The sequence below is a fragment of the Balaenoptera ricei genome, chromosome 18, assembly GCF_028023285.1.
Source record: "Balaenoptera ricei isolate mBalRic1 chromosome 18, mBalRic1.hap2, whole genome shotgun sequence".
NCBI lineage: Eukaryota > Metazoa > Chordata > Mammalia > Artiodactyla > Balaenopteridae > Balaenoptera > Balaenoptera ricei.
Genome location: NC_082656.1, coordinates 30,448,917 through 30,466,251, shown reverse-complemented (window position 1 = coordinate 30,466,251; position 17,335 = coordinate 30,448,917).

Genomic DNA, 17,335 nt, shown 5'->3' with positions numbered 1-17,335 from the left:
CCTCTCACTGGTGCAGGTCCCATCCCTATTCTTTTGTCTCTGTTGTTTCTTTTTTCTTTTGCCCTACCCAAGTAGGTGGGGAGTTTCTTGCCTTTTGGGAGGTCCAATGTCTTCTGCCAGCATTCAGTGGGTGTTCTATAGGAGCAGTTCCACGTGTAGATGTATTTCTGATGTATCTTTGGGGAGGAAAGTGATCTCCGCGTCTTACTCTTCCGCCATCTTCCTCCTTATAACTATCAATTTTATGCTTTCAATTGGTGAATTTTATGGAATATGAATTATATCTCAATAAAGCTGTTAAGAAAAAGTAAAATAGTATTGAAACTACAGTTATACTCACCATTTATTAACATCTTACATTTATATCATACATTTGTGAAAATTTGTGAACACATATTCATACACTATAATTAACAAGTATCCATATTTATTCAAATTTCCTTAATTTTTAAAATGAATATCCTTTTTCTGTTCCAAGACCCCATCCACTATACATTTAATAATCATGTCTTCTCAGGCTCCTCTTGGTTGTGACAGTTTTTCAGACTTTTATAGACACATCTCATTTTATTGCACTTCATTTTATTGTACTTCACAGATATTGTGTTTTTTACAAATTGAAGGTTTGTGCAACCCTGCATCAAGCAAGTCTATTGGCACCATTTTCCCAACAGTATTTACTCACCTTATGTCACATTATGTCTCTAGATATTTCAAACTTTTTCATTATTATTATATTTGTTATGGTGATCAGTCATCAGTGACCTTTGATGTTACTATTGTAATTGTTCTGGGGTGCCATAAACTGTGCATGTATAAGACGGCAAATTTTATAAATGTTATGTGTTCTGACTGCTCCCTTACCAGTTGTTCCCTCATTGCTCTCTCTCTCCTTGGGCCTTCCTATTCTCTGAGACACAATAAGATTGAAATTAAGCCAATTAATAACACTACAATGGCTTCCAAGTGTTCAAGTTAAAGAATGATCAAGCTTAGTGAGAAAGGCGTGTCAAAAACTGAGATAAGCCAAAAGCTAGACCTCTTGGGACAAACAGCCAAGCTGTGGATGCAAAGAAAAAGTTCTTAAAAGAAATTAAAAATTCTATTCCAGTGAACTCAAGAATGATAAGAAAGCAAAACAGCCTAATTGCTGATATGGAGAAAGTTTTAGTGAACTAGACAGAAGATCAAACCAGCTACAGCATTCCCTTAAGCCATAGCCTAATCTAGAGCAAGGTTCTCTCTTCAGTTCTGTGAAGGCTGAGAGGTTAGGAAGCTGCAGAAGAAAAGCTGAAAGTTAGCAGAGGTCAGTTCATGAGGTTTAAGGAAAAAGCCATCTCCAAAACATAAAAGTGCAAAGTGAAGCAGCAAAAGCTAATGTAGAAACTGCAGCAAATTTTTCAGAAGATCGAGCTAGAATAATTAATAAATGTTCTACATTATCAGTGTAGAAGAAACAGCCTTCTATTAGAAGAAAATGCCATCTGGGGCTTTCAAAGATAAAGAGAAGTCAATGCCTGGCTTCAAAGCTTCAAAGAACAGGCTGACTCTCTTTTTAGGGGCTAATGCAGCTGGTGACTTGAAGTTGAAACCAATGCTCACTTACCATTCTGAAAATCCTAGCACCCTTAAGAATTGTGCTAAATCTACTCTGACTGTGCTCCATAAATGGGAACAACAAAGTCTGGATGACAGCACATCTGTTTACAACCTGGTTTACTGAATATTTTTAGCACACTGTTGAGGCCTACTTCTCAGAAGAGAAGTTTCCTTTCAAAATATTACTTCTCATTGACAATGTACTTCGTTATCCAAGAGCTCTGATAGAGATGGATGAGATTAATGTTTTCATGCCTATTAACACAACATCCATTCTGCAGCCCATGTATCGAGGAGTAATTTTGACTTTCAAGTCTTATTATTTAAGAAATCCATTTTGTAAGGTTATAGCTGTCATAGATAGGGGTTCTTCTGACAGATTCTGGGCAAAGTAAATTGAAACCTTCTGGAAAGGATTCACCATTATAGATGCCATTAAGAACATTCATGATTCATGGGTAAAGGTCAAAATATCATCATGAACAGGAGTTTGGAAGAAGTTGATTCCAACCCTCATGAATGATTTTAAAAGTTTAAGACAAGTGGAGGAAGTAAGTGTAGAAGTGGTGGAAATAGCAAGAGAACTAGGATTAGAAGTGAAGCCTGAAGATGTGACACAACTGCTGCAATCTCATAAAACTGAACATATGAGGAGTTCCTTCTTATGGATGAGCAAGGAAAGCAGCTTTTCGAAATAGAAACTACTCCTGGTGAAAATGCTGTGAAGATTGTTTAAATGGCAACAAATTATTTAGAATATTACATTATCTGATAAAGCAGCATCAGGGTTTGAGATGCTTGACTCCAATTTTGAAAGAAGTTCTACTGTGGGTTAAATGCTGTCAAATAGCACTGCATGCTATAGAGAAATCGTTCATGAAAGGAAGAGTCAATTGATGCAACAAACTTCATTGTGTCTTATTTTAAGAAATTACCATGACCATCTCAAATTTCAGCAACCACCACTCAGGTCAGTCATCAACCATCAATATCGAGACAAGATCCTCCAGCACCAAAAATTATGATCCCCAGCAGCAAAAAATTATGATTCACTAAAGTCTCAGATGATGGTTCGCATTTTTTAGCTATAAAGTATTTTAAAAATTAAGGTATGTACATTGTTTCTTTAGGCTAATGCTATTGCACACATAATAGACTACAGTAAAGTGTAAACACAACTTCTATATGCACTAGGAAACCAAAAATATTGTGTGATTTGCCTTATTGTGATATTAACTTTACTGTGGCAATCTGGAACCAAACCTGCAATATCTTCAAGGTATGTTTGTATTTTGATGACTTTGAATTCTGGTAGAATATTTTATAGATTGTCAATCATTGGAATTTGTTTGTTGTTTTTCTCATTATTACAATGAAGAAGTGTGTTTTTGGAGGAAGACTACAAAAGGAAGTAAGATTCTCATCACATTAGTCAATAGTACATACTAACAGTACGACTAATCATTAATAATAATCACCTGGCTTGAAATATTGTTTATCATGTTCCTCCGCTATAAAGTTACTGTTTTGTTTACCCTTTCTCCTTTACTTTAGAAAGTAAATCACAGTGTATACCCCACACTCATGGGATAGGAGTTATGAGCCACCTCATTAAGGGCAAAGTATCTACATACGTTATTTAGAGTTCTTTTGCATGAGAGATTTATTCATTTGTTTAAGTATTCATTTATTTTTCAATCTATTTATATCAATATAGACTCATGGATATTTATTTTATAGTTTATATTATGATCCCATACTACCTTATTTACTTTGTTGCTAAATAATTGCCAATTGGTCAATTAGGAGCGTTCATTTTATTTCTGTGTCACTTTTACACATCCCCCCACTGTGGATTTTCTTTTTCTTTTTCTATTTTATTCCCTCAGCATTTTCATACTATCCGGCAATATGAGATGCTCTGTGCTCATTTTGTATATTCCCTGCCTCAGTCCTAGAATTAGTGATTTCTTCCATGATCTTTGTTTTTTTGTTTGTTTGTTTGTTTTTTTAAAATCGGAAAATCATATGAGAAACCAAGGGCTGGATATGAGATATGCTTTTTGTTTTGGGGAAGTTTTCACATCTAGGCTCTTTTAGCTTACAGAGCAAGGAGATAGATGTGTGTACACATATTTATAAATATTTCCATGTATAACCATCTGTATCTATATTAAATGAAACCTGAGTTCATACTGATGTCTCAAACTCTAATCCGTTACCACATAGATCATTCTATCTTCCTCCCCTGTAAATTCCCATGCGAGCAATGAGAAACCTGGATCCAAGATTCTGCCTTTCATTTACTCAGTCATTTAATTACAGTATACAGTTGACCCTCGAATAACCCAGGAGTTAGAAGTGCAACCCTCTGTTCAGTTGATAATCCGTGTGTAACTTCATATTCGAGCCTCTGTATCTGGGGCTCCACATCCACAGATTCAAACAAAGCAGATCGTATAGAACTGCAGTATTTTCTATTGAAAAGAATACACATATAAGTGGACTTGCAGTTCAAACCCCTGCTGTTCAAGGGTCAAATTACTTGTAAGATGGTTTCAGAATTTTAAAAATATATATTTTATATGTATTTCCAGGTATATTAAGATATAATCAGCATATAACATTATGTAACTTTAAGGTATACTTAATAGAGTAATTTTTATATGTATATATTACAAAATGATTACCACAATACAGTTAGTTAAGATATTTATCACCTCACATAGTTACAGTGTGTGTGTGTGTGTGTGTGTGTGTGTGTGTGTGTGGTGAGAACTTTACAAATCTACTCTCTTAGCAACTTTCAAATATACTCCCCATAATACCATGTGATACTTTATCAGCAAGAGTGTAGTACTTAAGTACAGATTCTTTTGCCTTTAGTCTTACAGAATCTGCTTATTCCCAAAGTGACTTAGGTAAGCCCCTTATTCCCCACTCCTTTTGGTGAGGTTGTTTCATACATTTGTACTACATTTATATTTTTATCACATTCTGCACTCTACATAGGAAATTCATGATCTCATGAATGCTTTCTTTTTTCAAAAAACTATATGTATATACGATAAATTTACTTTTTGTGCTGTAAAGTTCCATAAGTTTTGAAAAATGCTTAAAGTCTTATATTCATAATTATGGTATTACACAGAATAGTTTCATTGCCCTAAAATATTTTTATGTTTCACCTATGAACTCTCTCCACCCAGTTCCCTGTCAATCACTGATCCATTTACCCTCTCTATAGTTTTATCTTTAACAGAATAAAATATAATTGGAATTATACATTATGTTGCTTTCTGAGCCTAGCTTCTTTCATTTGTCAATAAGTATTTAAGATTTATCTATGTATTTTCATGGCCCGATAGTTCATTTCATTCTATCACTGGATAATATCCACATTCATAGGGATAAAATGAAGTTGTTTATTCCCTATTAAAGAATATCTTCATTGTTTCCATTTTTTTGGTGGTTATGAATAAAGCTGCTATAAACATGTGCATATTTTTTTGTGGGCATAAGTTTTCAAGTTAATGTGTAAATTCCCAGGAGAGCAATTGCTGGATCATATGGTAAGATGATGTTTAATTTTATAAGAAACTGCCAGACTGTCAAAGTAGATGTATCAATTTTTATTCCCACCAGAAACTGATGAGAGTCCTGATGCTCCATATCATTATATATTGTCAAAGTCTTTGTTTGTTTTGTTTAAATTTTAGCCATTGTAAAATGTGAGTTTGGAAAAATCATTGCTGTTTTAATTTTTAATTTCCTTAAGACAAATGATGTGAGCATCTTGAGATATGCTTATTTCCCATCTGTATGTCTCCTTTAGTGAGATGTCTCTTCATATATTTGTCCATTTTAATTGCATTTTTTTGTTTTCATATTGTTGTATTTTAAGATTTTTTTGGTATATTTTAGATACAAGTCCTTTATCAGACATGTATTTTGCAAATATTTCTCCCAGTCTGTGATTTATCTTCTTAGTCTATTAACAGTGTATTTCATACACAGTTTTTAATTTTAATAAAGTCTAACTATTTATTTTTCTTTCATGGATATTGCTTTTGGTGTTACATATTAAAAACTTATCACCAAATCCAAGATCATGTAGATTTTCTCCTAAGTTATCTTCTAGAAGTTTAATAGCTTTGTGTTTTTCATTTTGGTCTAGAATCCATTTTGAGTCTTTTTTTTTTTATAATGTGTAAGGTCTGGTTAATTTTTATTTGCATATGGATGACCAATTGTTCCTATGCCATGGATTGGAAAGATTATGTTTATTGATTTGTATTTGATTCTTTGTCAAAAATCAGTTAACTATATTTGTTTGGGTCTATTTCTGGGATCTATATTCTTTATTTTTTAACCAAGTATAGTTGATTTACAATATTATATTAATTTAATGTGTACAACATAGTGATTCAGTATTTTTACAGATTATCTCCATTAAAAGTTACTATAGGATAATGACTAAAATTCCATGTGCTATCCAATAGACACTTGTTGCTTATTTATTTTATACATAGTAGTTTGTATCTCTTAATTCCATACCCCTAGTTTGTCCCTCCCTCTTCTCTCTACTAGTTTGTTTTCTATATCTATGAGTCTATTTCTATTTTGCTATATACATTTATTTATTTTAATTTTTAGATTCCACATATAAGTAATGTCATGCAGTATTTGTATTTCTCTGTCTGACTTATTTTACTAAGCGTAATATTCTCTAGGTCCATCTACATTGCTACAAATGGCAGAATTTCATTCTTTCTTATGGCTGAGTAGTATTCCATTTAATATATACATGCCATATCTTCTTTATCCATTTGTCTATTGATGGGTACTTGGGTTATTTATTTCTGTTATCTATACTCTGTTCCATTAATCTCTGTGTTATTCTTCCACCAATATCACATTCTCTTGGTTAATATAGACTTTAGAAAGTTTGAAATCAGGTAGTGTGAGTCTTGTAACTTTATTCTTCACTTTCAATGCTGTGCTGATTCTTTCAAGTCTATCACCTTTCCATATAAACTTCAAATCAGTTTGTTGGTACCTACTAGTAGTTTTCTGGGATTCTGAATAGGGTGATAATGATTGTTTAGATCAAGTTGGAAAAAATTGACATCTGAACACTTCTAAGTCTTTCAACCAATGATTGAGGAATCTCTATCCATATATTTAACTACTAAAAAAATCTTTTTTGGTGTTTTCCACATGCATGTTTTTATGTATATTTTGTTAGATTAATGACTAAGCATTTTATTTTTGATAAAGTTCTCTATGGTATTTTTATTACAAATTTCAGGAGGTTTTTGTTTCTATATAGGAAAACAATTTACATCTGTATATTATCATTTTATGCTACAATCTTGTATAACTCACTTCTGTGTTATAGAAGGGTTTTTGTTGTTGTTGCTCTATTCTATGTTGTTTTCTATATAGACAATCGTTTCATCTTCAAATAAAGACAGATTTATTTCTTTCCATTTAGTATAGTTTTATTCCCTTTTCTTGTCTTATTGCACTAGTTAGAACTTGCACAATGATGTTAAATAGGAGTGGTGAGAGAGGACGTTCTTGTCTTCTTCCCAATTTTTGGAAAAAATGTTGCCTGTTTTGTTCCATTAAGTATGTTGTTAGCTCTAGTTTTTGTAGATTTTTTTTTCCTTTTTACATGGCTCTTGAGCTAAGAATAATTTTTACATTTTTAAATATTGTAAAAGCTAAAAAAAACCCTGAAAGACAGTAATGAAAAAAAGAATGGAAAGAAGGACCGAGAGAAGGAAAGAAGAAAGGAAGGGAGTAAGGAAGGAAGGTAGGAAGAAATTAAAAAAAGAAATGTGACAGAGACATTACATGGCCCTCAAAGCCTTAATGATTTACTATCTGACCCTTTACAGAAAAAAATTGCTGACTACAGAGACCTCAGTTATCTATCCTGAAAAGAAAGACATGGAATGACATTTAGGGTAAATTTAGATATCTGAGTCATAAAAGATGACTAGAGAATGAGTGGAGGTGAGAGGGACAAGCCTCACGGAGAAACATCAAACGATCTCCATTTTTAGTTGAAGAATGAATATTGAAGAGTTAAGTGACTTGTTCAATATTATACAATGTCTGAGACACAAAGTTAGGAGGCAAACTTGGTCATTTGATCAAATATCTTTAGCTCCTTCCACTAAAATAGAATTTCTCCCTATGGGACTATCTCTTGACATTTCTTATTTATTCTTCATTGACAAAGTAAGGAAAGAAGGTGACCAAGATAAGCAGAGTAGATAGAATGAAAAGACTACCTTATGGAATAATGCCAATAAAATAGTATAAATATACCCCCATACCAAAAACATATATACCTACAATTCATCGGTCTTTTGTGCATTAAGTGTATAACACTTGGAAAATATGCATCTGCAATCCATTAAACCAAGATTCTTTGCTGATGCATTAAAGTTTAGTTTCAGTGAAAATGAGCCATGAATAGAGAAAGAACCCTTAGGAACTTGGCAGAATTTTGAATGTAGAAGCTTTGCAAATGGATCCACTATTTGGAAAGAGAAAAGTAACGAATAAAAAGAATATACTTATTGTCTGCTCTTTTGGACACTCATAAGGAACTCAAAACCAAATGACTGTTTCACAGTGTCTCATTTATGTCATCTTGGAGACAAACACTTCATTGAGAATCAGGTAAACTAATTTATTTTTTTCTGGCACTGTTATTTTATAAATTCTAAATGCACTTATTAAAACTTATTTTTGAGAAATATATTAATTTCTGTTTTGTATTTTTTGTTGTTCATTAAAATTCTCACTTTATGTTTCTTAACTTGCTTCTTACTACATTTCTAGAATGTTACATTAGAAGTTTAAAATATTTTATAATTTTGCTGTAAACTATTTTATCATTCAGTTATCTAGCATAGTGCTATTTAATGTAGCAAAATTTATTTAAATATTGTGCTGCTTCAGTTTCCCAGCTATAGCTTAAGAACAAAAATCGTAACTTTTTGGTGGTCAAGGATTTGAATATTTGAATAAAAATGACAATTATCATTTAAAGTTTTACTGTGTCATCACTAAAGGAGAATTTTTTATGAGCAAATGTCTTGATCAGCAATATTTCAATATAACATTAAATTTTATTTTACTTGCTTTTTTAGTATAAAATATTGTTGAGTTTAAGAAATAGTATGTTCTGTAAGGCATAATTAAATTTTCTTACCATGATGCCTAGACTATCTTGATCAGATTTTGTATCCAAGTGAGAGTTAAAATTCAGGTATAATTTTCTGAAAAATGGGGGAGGGTGGTGTGAAAGTTGACAAAGAATCTGAAGGAGAGTAAAATGAGTAAAATATTCTAAAAATGTGTGGTCTCTATTAAGAAAAGATTTTAAGAACCCAGTGAATTAGCTGTGAGTTTAATCCTAATGACTGTCTACTGCTCACTCTTTTGCAACATTTTATGAGAATTAGGTGAGTCATTGCTCTATAATTCTGTTTTGGAGATGAATAACTCTCTGGGAGGGCCAGCTAAAGACTTTTATTTCTTTAAAAAAGTATAGCTTTCATTTCATTAATGTAATGTCTGTAATAGGCAGTATCTCACATTTTTAAAAGGAGACAAGAGTAAGCTTTTGAATTTTGTTCAGCTCTGGTGAAGGATAATTGTATTTGAGTTCCAGATTAACCACCAGGGAAAACCACATTTCCCGTCATGTCTTCAGTCACCCTTACAGTCTCTGAACAGATACTCTCATTTCTCCCTTGTCTTTTTTTTTTTTTTTTTTTTCTGGAAAGAAAGTTAAAGTAATTAGGGTAACTTATACACAAGAATCTATTACCCCAGATCTCATATCATAGAGCTTGAAAATGACCACTATTTCACAGGTGATATTTGAATTAAAACAGTGATGGCATAAAATTTAAATGCACAAGCTACACAGTCATGCATATTTGCTTTGTTAGGAATCTGTCTCCTCCACTACATGTTGTGTGGCTTTAGAAAAGTTATGTAATGTCCCCAAGCCTCCATTTGTAAAACTGGAAAGAACTTCAAAGTATTGTTGAGAGAAATAACAATCCATATAAAGTCCTTAGTTCAATATTTGCAATAGAGTAACTTAAATATTTATTATTATTAAGCTGGCTTTCAACAAATAGCCTCAAATGACACTGGGTATATGGTCTTCAGGTAGGATTGCTGTATACATGTCTTAAATGCAACTCTAAACTGAAAATTAAAAGTAAGTAAAATCTACAGCATAAAACTTCTGAGCACCTCTATTGATTTTGGTTTGGTAAATATATGAACCTTTAGCTTGAGCCACTTCCAGTAAATGGTACTGTCAGCTAACTAAGTCATGATCATATTTCCTTATCCCCACACACCAGCAGGTTTTGTTCCAAACTGAATACCCACACTATTTATTGCTGGATTACATTTTTCTTAATTAAATAGTGTGTACAGTTTGCATTTTCAGCTAACACAGCAAAAGAAGCCTGCATTCTCATAAGTCATTTTTATAAGTTGGGCCCCTATCATTTTAATGTGGCAATTAATTAAGTGCTTAATAAAACTGTGCTTTATTATAGCAAAGCCTAGTTATGGATGTGTCAGTATTTTTTGTTACTAACTCCTTTTTTACCTTCTCAATAATTTTTCTATAAAAATTTGCTTTGGGTACAAATTTTGAAATGCTGTGAATTGCCAAGCTGTCCTTCAGATATAAAAGTAACTTTAGTATAACCTTAAGTATAAGAGATGGTTAGCTAAATTATTTTCTTGCCCCCTCCCCAGGAGTATTGTTTACTTAAAAAAATATATAGTCTTTCTGACTATAGATTAATGACATTGTTCACATTGACAGATTTTCTTAATCATTTTGCCTAAATGGTTACATCTCCAATGAGGATATGATCCTACAGAAGATTAGACTTTCAAATACTGCATAAATGTAGGATTATAATTTAATTATATCTCGATTGGGAAAATGCATATATACCCTTATGATTACATGGTTCTTCTTAAAATATATTACATAGGAAACTATTGTTATAGCAATGCTTTCAAATAAAAATATAAACTATAATAATTAAGTTTGTTACATTTTAAGCATTACATCCTGAACAAGAGTTCAGAAACTTGAGTTTTCAGAAATGTTCTGTGAAATATTTACCTGAAAGTTACTGAGTGTTCCAAATTTTTAAATACAAAAAAATTGTCTCTGGTGTCCTGGTTTTCCTATACAATGATATAAAATGATTCAAAATATATAAAAATTAACTAATTTAAATTTTTATTAAGATATATTTTTATCTAGTTTGTCAGTATGAGCATTTTAGTAAAATGATGAAATTTTTAGAAGAATAGTTAACTAGGTCAGTTAGAAAGCAAAGAATACATTTAAATGACAAGCTAGTTTAACATAAAATTCTTGCTACTCTTGAAACAGCTGAACCAAAGTGCTACATTTTTCTTCAGGAGTGGTTAATTTTAGAAAAAGGTGAAACACAAGAGGAGAGTAGAATTATTCAGTACCTTTTAGAATGTGTGTATGGTTTCCCTCTCCTGTGTAAGGCCACCAGTTGTGATCAGATATGCATGAAAACATAAAGTATATTGATTGTGCTCATCGAGAAGACTAATGAAACACAGAACAGCAAAACCACATAAAAAAGTTGTGTAATATTCACCAGAATAATCTATATAAACACAGGTCAGTTTAAGAGGTGCTTCTACTGTCTGAACTCAGGAAATATGCAATCATACTCATAATAGAAATAACTGGACAAAATACATGAATGGATACGATATATATTATTTATAAAAGATTTCAAAAAATTGCCTGAAACTTCTACCCCTGGGTCTTTTTTCCAAACCAAGATTTTAAATATATAATTCAATGCAATCAATTCAGGTATAAAAAATTTGCATGAATGCAATCAACCAATATTCTTATGTCCACTTTATGGGTGTTTGAGCCAAGTGGTTTTGATTTGTAATAGCTAGTAGATGTTTATAACTCTACAGGCCAATGGGACATGGTGTGCAACTTAAGAGGATAATCCATTATCACTACGCTTACTGGTAATTTTGACTTTTTGATCAAGAGTTTCAATATAATTTCTAATGAAATGTCAGATAGATAAAGAGATAAAGTTGGAAGTGGGCAGAGTGGTCAGCGCCTTAGCAGATTGAGTACAGTGAAATCCTTGCTGCTTGCAGAGGGAGGTCTCAATTAGAAATAAGACAGCTTTCCCTGAAGAACTCCTGAAATGTATAGAAATTGGTTACATGAGGTACTGTGGAAGATAGGCATAAGAACAGGGAATAAAATGTGGGAGGTTGATCTAAAGAGCATAGAGAAAGACAAATCATATCCTCAGAAAGCTACAACCATTCGGAAACACAAATGTCTTCTCTATCTATTCATCCTAAGAATCAGGAAGAATATAAACTGGAGAAATTGAAGCAAAAATCTCTGGACTCGGAGTCATAGGCACAGTGTATGGCAGAATTAAACTAGAAGAGAGAAGGCAGGATATTAAATAAAAAGTAGCTAAATGAATGGTGAGAACTCTGCAAGACTGATTTCCCCTATTCAGTGACTTCAAGGATCTTTTTTTCTGGAAAAATTAGAGTTTTAAGGAGAAGCCTATGGATACTGACTTTTAGGGTGCCTCCACTAAATAATTCTCACTCTCTCACCATCCATTCCACCAGATAAGCAAACCTGTTCTTAACAGAACTTTCATTCATCTTTTTAGTACTTAACTTTTAAATATGAAAGGCCAAAAAAGAATCAGTAGAATTTGTTGAAAACATTCATCAGGAAAGAAGCCAAACAAACAAATCAAAAATAATAGTAGAGAGAGGAAAGGAAGACAGTAAATGCAATAAAATAAGGCGTCAGAAATGTAAACTCTAATTTATGGCCTCAAACAGAAAAGTTATTGCCCCTATAAAAGATCACAAAAAATTGAATACCAGAGTCAAAATAAGTAATTTGATAGTTTGAAAATTAAATAGATAAAATCATTGAGTATAGGAGGAAATTTGAGTCATAGGAAGGAAAAAAGATGAATTCAGGAAGTTTGACTTTCAACTAACAGCATTTTCTGAAAGAAAGAATACATAAAATGAAGGGGAAAATATTCAAATAATGAACCAAGAAAACATTTTTTCAATGGTAAGTAATAACCTCAAGAGTGAAAAGGTCCAGACAGGACCCTAAGAAAGAAATAAAAGAAAGATGCAGCCCAAGGCATAAGTCAGTGTGAATTTTCAGAACAACAGAAGTAGGATAGAGATTCTAACTCCTTCCAGAGTGAAAAAAAAAAAAAAAAATGTACACAAGGATTGGAAATAAACAATACCTTAATATCAGTAGGAAAAGAGAATTAAAAAAAGGAGCCATAATGTCAAACTTCTTAGTGAAAACAATTTATAGTGGAGATTTCTATTCTAATCAAGTGAGGGTATAAATATAATAACTTTCTGATGAACAAGAACTTTAAAAATATATTTTCCATGGGTCCATTTTACAAATCAACTGGATTTATTTTTCACCAAAAAAAGTATAAACCATGAAAAAGGGGAAGATTACTGCTCCATGAATGAGAAAGTACTGGGAAGGAGGAGGAAAAGGATATGGAAAGAGAGATAGAGAGAAAGGGAGTGAAATACTCCTAACAGTAGCTAAAATTTCTTCAACACTTAATATGTATGAAGTACAGAATTAATACTTTAAATAATTGTTGACAATGTAGATAAATCCCATAATTAAACTATTGAACAGGAGAAGCCAACGCAAGAGTACAAACTGTATTATTTGAACTTTTATAAAATTAAAAAGCAGGCCTACCAACATGAAAATCTTTATGCTGATAGAATTTCTAAATTTTAATAACACAAAATAAATTTGAAAAACAATTAAGAACCAATATTTAAAAATCATATCTAGAGGACGACTTTTCAAGCATAGAAAGTTTTTTGGGGTTTTCTGTTGTTGTTTTTTTTTTTTTTTTTCAGAGACAGGGTTTTAGGTCAAAATTGAGACTTTGGGTGCACAAAATTGAACAGGCAAAGATATAGGATAATTTTCAGCAATGTGGATAAATTGCTTGCTGCAACTGGAAATCATTCCAAGTCTTTGTGTACTACTCTATGAACATAATGATTACCTCTAATTGCATGAACTACCTTTCTAAAGATTAAGAAAGAAAAGTACTTTGTGTGCCACAATTTTTCTTGGACTAATTTCTGTCTTCTCATTAGCATACTTATTCTCTCCAATTTCTACCCTTATTTGTACCTTGTAAACAGTTTTAATAATTCCCTTTTCCTTTTCATTCAAATTCTGACCTTTTATTTCAAAAGAAAATTAGTACTGAGGAAAGCTCCCCCACCCCTCAAAACAGACACGCACATACACACACACACACAAAGCTGAGGACAAATTATTTAACTTACACTTTGAACATTTTTCTTTCTTAGTTCACATGAACTCAACTTGCGGTAACTTTTTCACCTCATACCTATAAAAGAGATGTCCTTTCCATTTAGGACAACACTTTAACTGACTAACTTACTTGTAGAGAAGATCATTTCTGTTATTTTGCATTTTTGTAAATATAAATTGTCTTTTAAAATTTACCATGCATACCCTGTAGGTTTTTCATAGTAGCATGGGCTACTACAAGAGGTAAGAATATCACTGGAAGATTAAATGAATTTAATTGAGTTAGGCACAACAGTGATCTTGCTATTCTATTTTTTTTTAATATCATGGCTAAACTTTATTGATAATTTATTGTTCTATTTTTGACACATAAATTTTAGTTAAAACAAAATTAATTAATGTACTTTAAGTTTGTTTTAATTCACTATGGGTAAATAGATATCTTTAAAATGATCCTTTATATGGAGTTTTTATTTCTTTCATGTTCAATTGCCTTTTAATGCATTTTTTTCATGGTTGTAGTTACCTTCTGTTAATCTGGGAACACTTTAATGTTAACGTTGTTTTGAAAATAATAGTAAAAATACTCCAAAGTCAATAATAGATCTCAAAAATAAGATTAGAGGAATAGAGAGCAATACATTAAACTGTGTGCTTTTCAATAATTCATAATTTCTGAAACATTCACATCCATCACCTCAGTTTAAAGAACAATATGTCCCCATAACTGTTGGAAATGTGCTTTGTTTAGACAGATGAGCATGCCTGGGGTTCATTCTCTAGCTTAAATGCACAACTGGCTTTATGATTTTAAGAAGCAGCTGATGAAAAGAGTTGTATATGCAAGAGCTTGTTTGGGGTATACAACAAAGGATATGCAATGTGATAAAATCATACAATAGTTAAGACTCCTAATTTTTTTTTTGGTATTCAAAATACATTTTAAAATAATTGCAATAGTAAACTAAATTTAAAAACTTATTAATACAAACAACTAGAACTTTAACTCTCAAAATCTGTCCCTCAAAAGAAAAAATAACATGCATATCATCATTTAAACTAAGTAGTAATAATCACTACCTATATTACTCAGTACCTATATTACTCAATTTGTTACATTTCAGATCAAAAACAAATGGTCTCATGCTAGAAAAACTTAACTTTCCCATTACTTAACACATTATTTAAATTAAAAAAAAATGGTTTTTATGTTAATTTTAGTGTGACTAAATTTTTTTCTTATTATATATATAGGATTTCAATACAATGATAGAAATTATACAATATCCTCCAATAAATAACCCTGAAGGCTTAAAGAAAAGAGATCTGTGTTTTAGAATTTCATTTCTTCTTTTTTTAAAACACTCAGTGTATCTCTTTATTTATTTATTTTTATTTATTTATTTTTTATTTTTAGCTGTGTTGGGTCTTTGTTGCTGCGCGCGGGCTTTCTCTAGTTGCCGCGAGCAGGGGCTTCTCATTGCCGTGGCTTCTCTTGTTGCAGAGCACAGGCTCTAGGTGCGGGACTTCAGTAGTTGTGGCACGTGGGCTCAGTAGTTGTGGCTTGCAGGCTCTAGAGCACAGGCTCAGTAGTGTGGCACACGGGCTTAGTTGCTCCGTGGCATGTGGGATCTTCCCAGACCAGGGATCGAACCCATGTCCCCTGCATTGGCAGGCAGATTCTTAACCACTGCACCACCAGGGAAGCCCCTAGAATTTCATTTCTTCTTAACTGAATCACCCTAAGGGCAAGCCTCTTAACATCTCCATGTCTCTGGTTCTTTCTTAGTAGTTTATAGACAAAATTCTAACATAAGGATGTTTTGAAAAATGTTATACCAAATTTTAGAAATATGAAACCCAAACAAACCATCAAAAAGAATAATTAAGCAACCAACCCAGAATAGTTTTCTCAACTATGAAAATTACCTTCAACACACTCTTGGGAATGTTGAGTCAACTCTGTTGGTGAGATATCCAAACAGCATACTTAATGAAAAATCTTTACAATAGATTGATGGACGTTGTTTCTTACATACATTTTTCCAGGATGCTTTTGCAAATCTAAGGGTCAGTTAGTTAAAACTTCCCTTATGGCAGGATAATGCACATTTTTATTCCTGAAGCTACTGGCTAAATCTTAGACAATTATCTTCATTGCTGTAATAGCGATTTTTAAGGCAAATGCCCTGAGCTCTTTACCATTACAAATTTCACTTTGGTATTAATAAATTCTTGATTTATCTTTTCATGTAGTTCAATAAAAGAATAAATGCATCAAAGTCTAGATTGACTTGTGCTTCAAGTCTAAAAGTGTGTTTGGAAGTGGTAAGGGATATGGAATTCAAGTTACTTGTAATTCAATCAAATTGATATATTTTATAGAGATTCAGACTATTATCCTAATCATCATCATCATCATAATATCATTATCTTGGATAATATAATTGAAATAGTTAAAAGAAGGCAGCAAGTATTGGACTTGTATCATAAACTGTTGAAGGGACATACATTCCTTGTTGAAGCTTCCAATGACTAAAAGTAAAATTTATATTTATTTTCATTATAATTTTGGGGAAATTCTTGCTTGTGGTCTTCCTGTTTTTAGAAAAGTTTTAATTCTCTTTGTTCCATCTCATAGATTTTTTTCAAACTCCATAGCCATTTATTAGTTATTCACAGCACAGAATGCCAAGATTTTATTATTTCTGACAATGAGTCAGCCTTATTTTAATTAAGTTTTGGAAACATGGGAGGCAGCATCAATATCTAAGCTATCATCATCATCCATGATTACTCTCCATCAACTGGTCACATTTTAAGGATGGCATAGAAAAAAAAAAAAAAAATTACTAAGACGCTCCGAAGTGCTTTATTAAGGGGAGATGGTAAAAAATTTGATAGGTTTTCTTTGCTCAATGTGTCACTCTGTATGTAAAATCAGGGGTGTTAAATAATGGTGAGCATATTGGTTCTAATTGCAACCATCCTGACTCAATAGTTGAAAGCTCAAGCAAGAAATGGTTATACTACTCCTAGCCTATAAACTGTGCTCCACTGAATTAACAGAGGTCAAGTTTATTATCATAGAGGGTTCTTTCCTTTGCTGAATCCGTATCCCATCCAGCCATCACTGGCTGCACTTACTACATTCACAAAGTATACAGTATAGAGAATGCTGTAAATTAGAAGTTGGCAAACTAAGCAACACCCCCCCCCACCCCCGCCCAGCACAATCTAGCTCATGGTCTGTTTTGCACA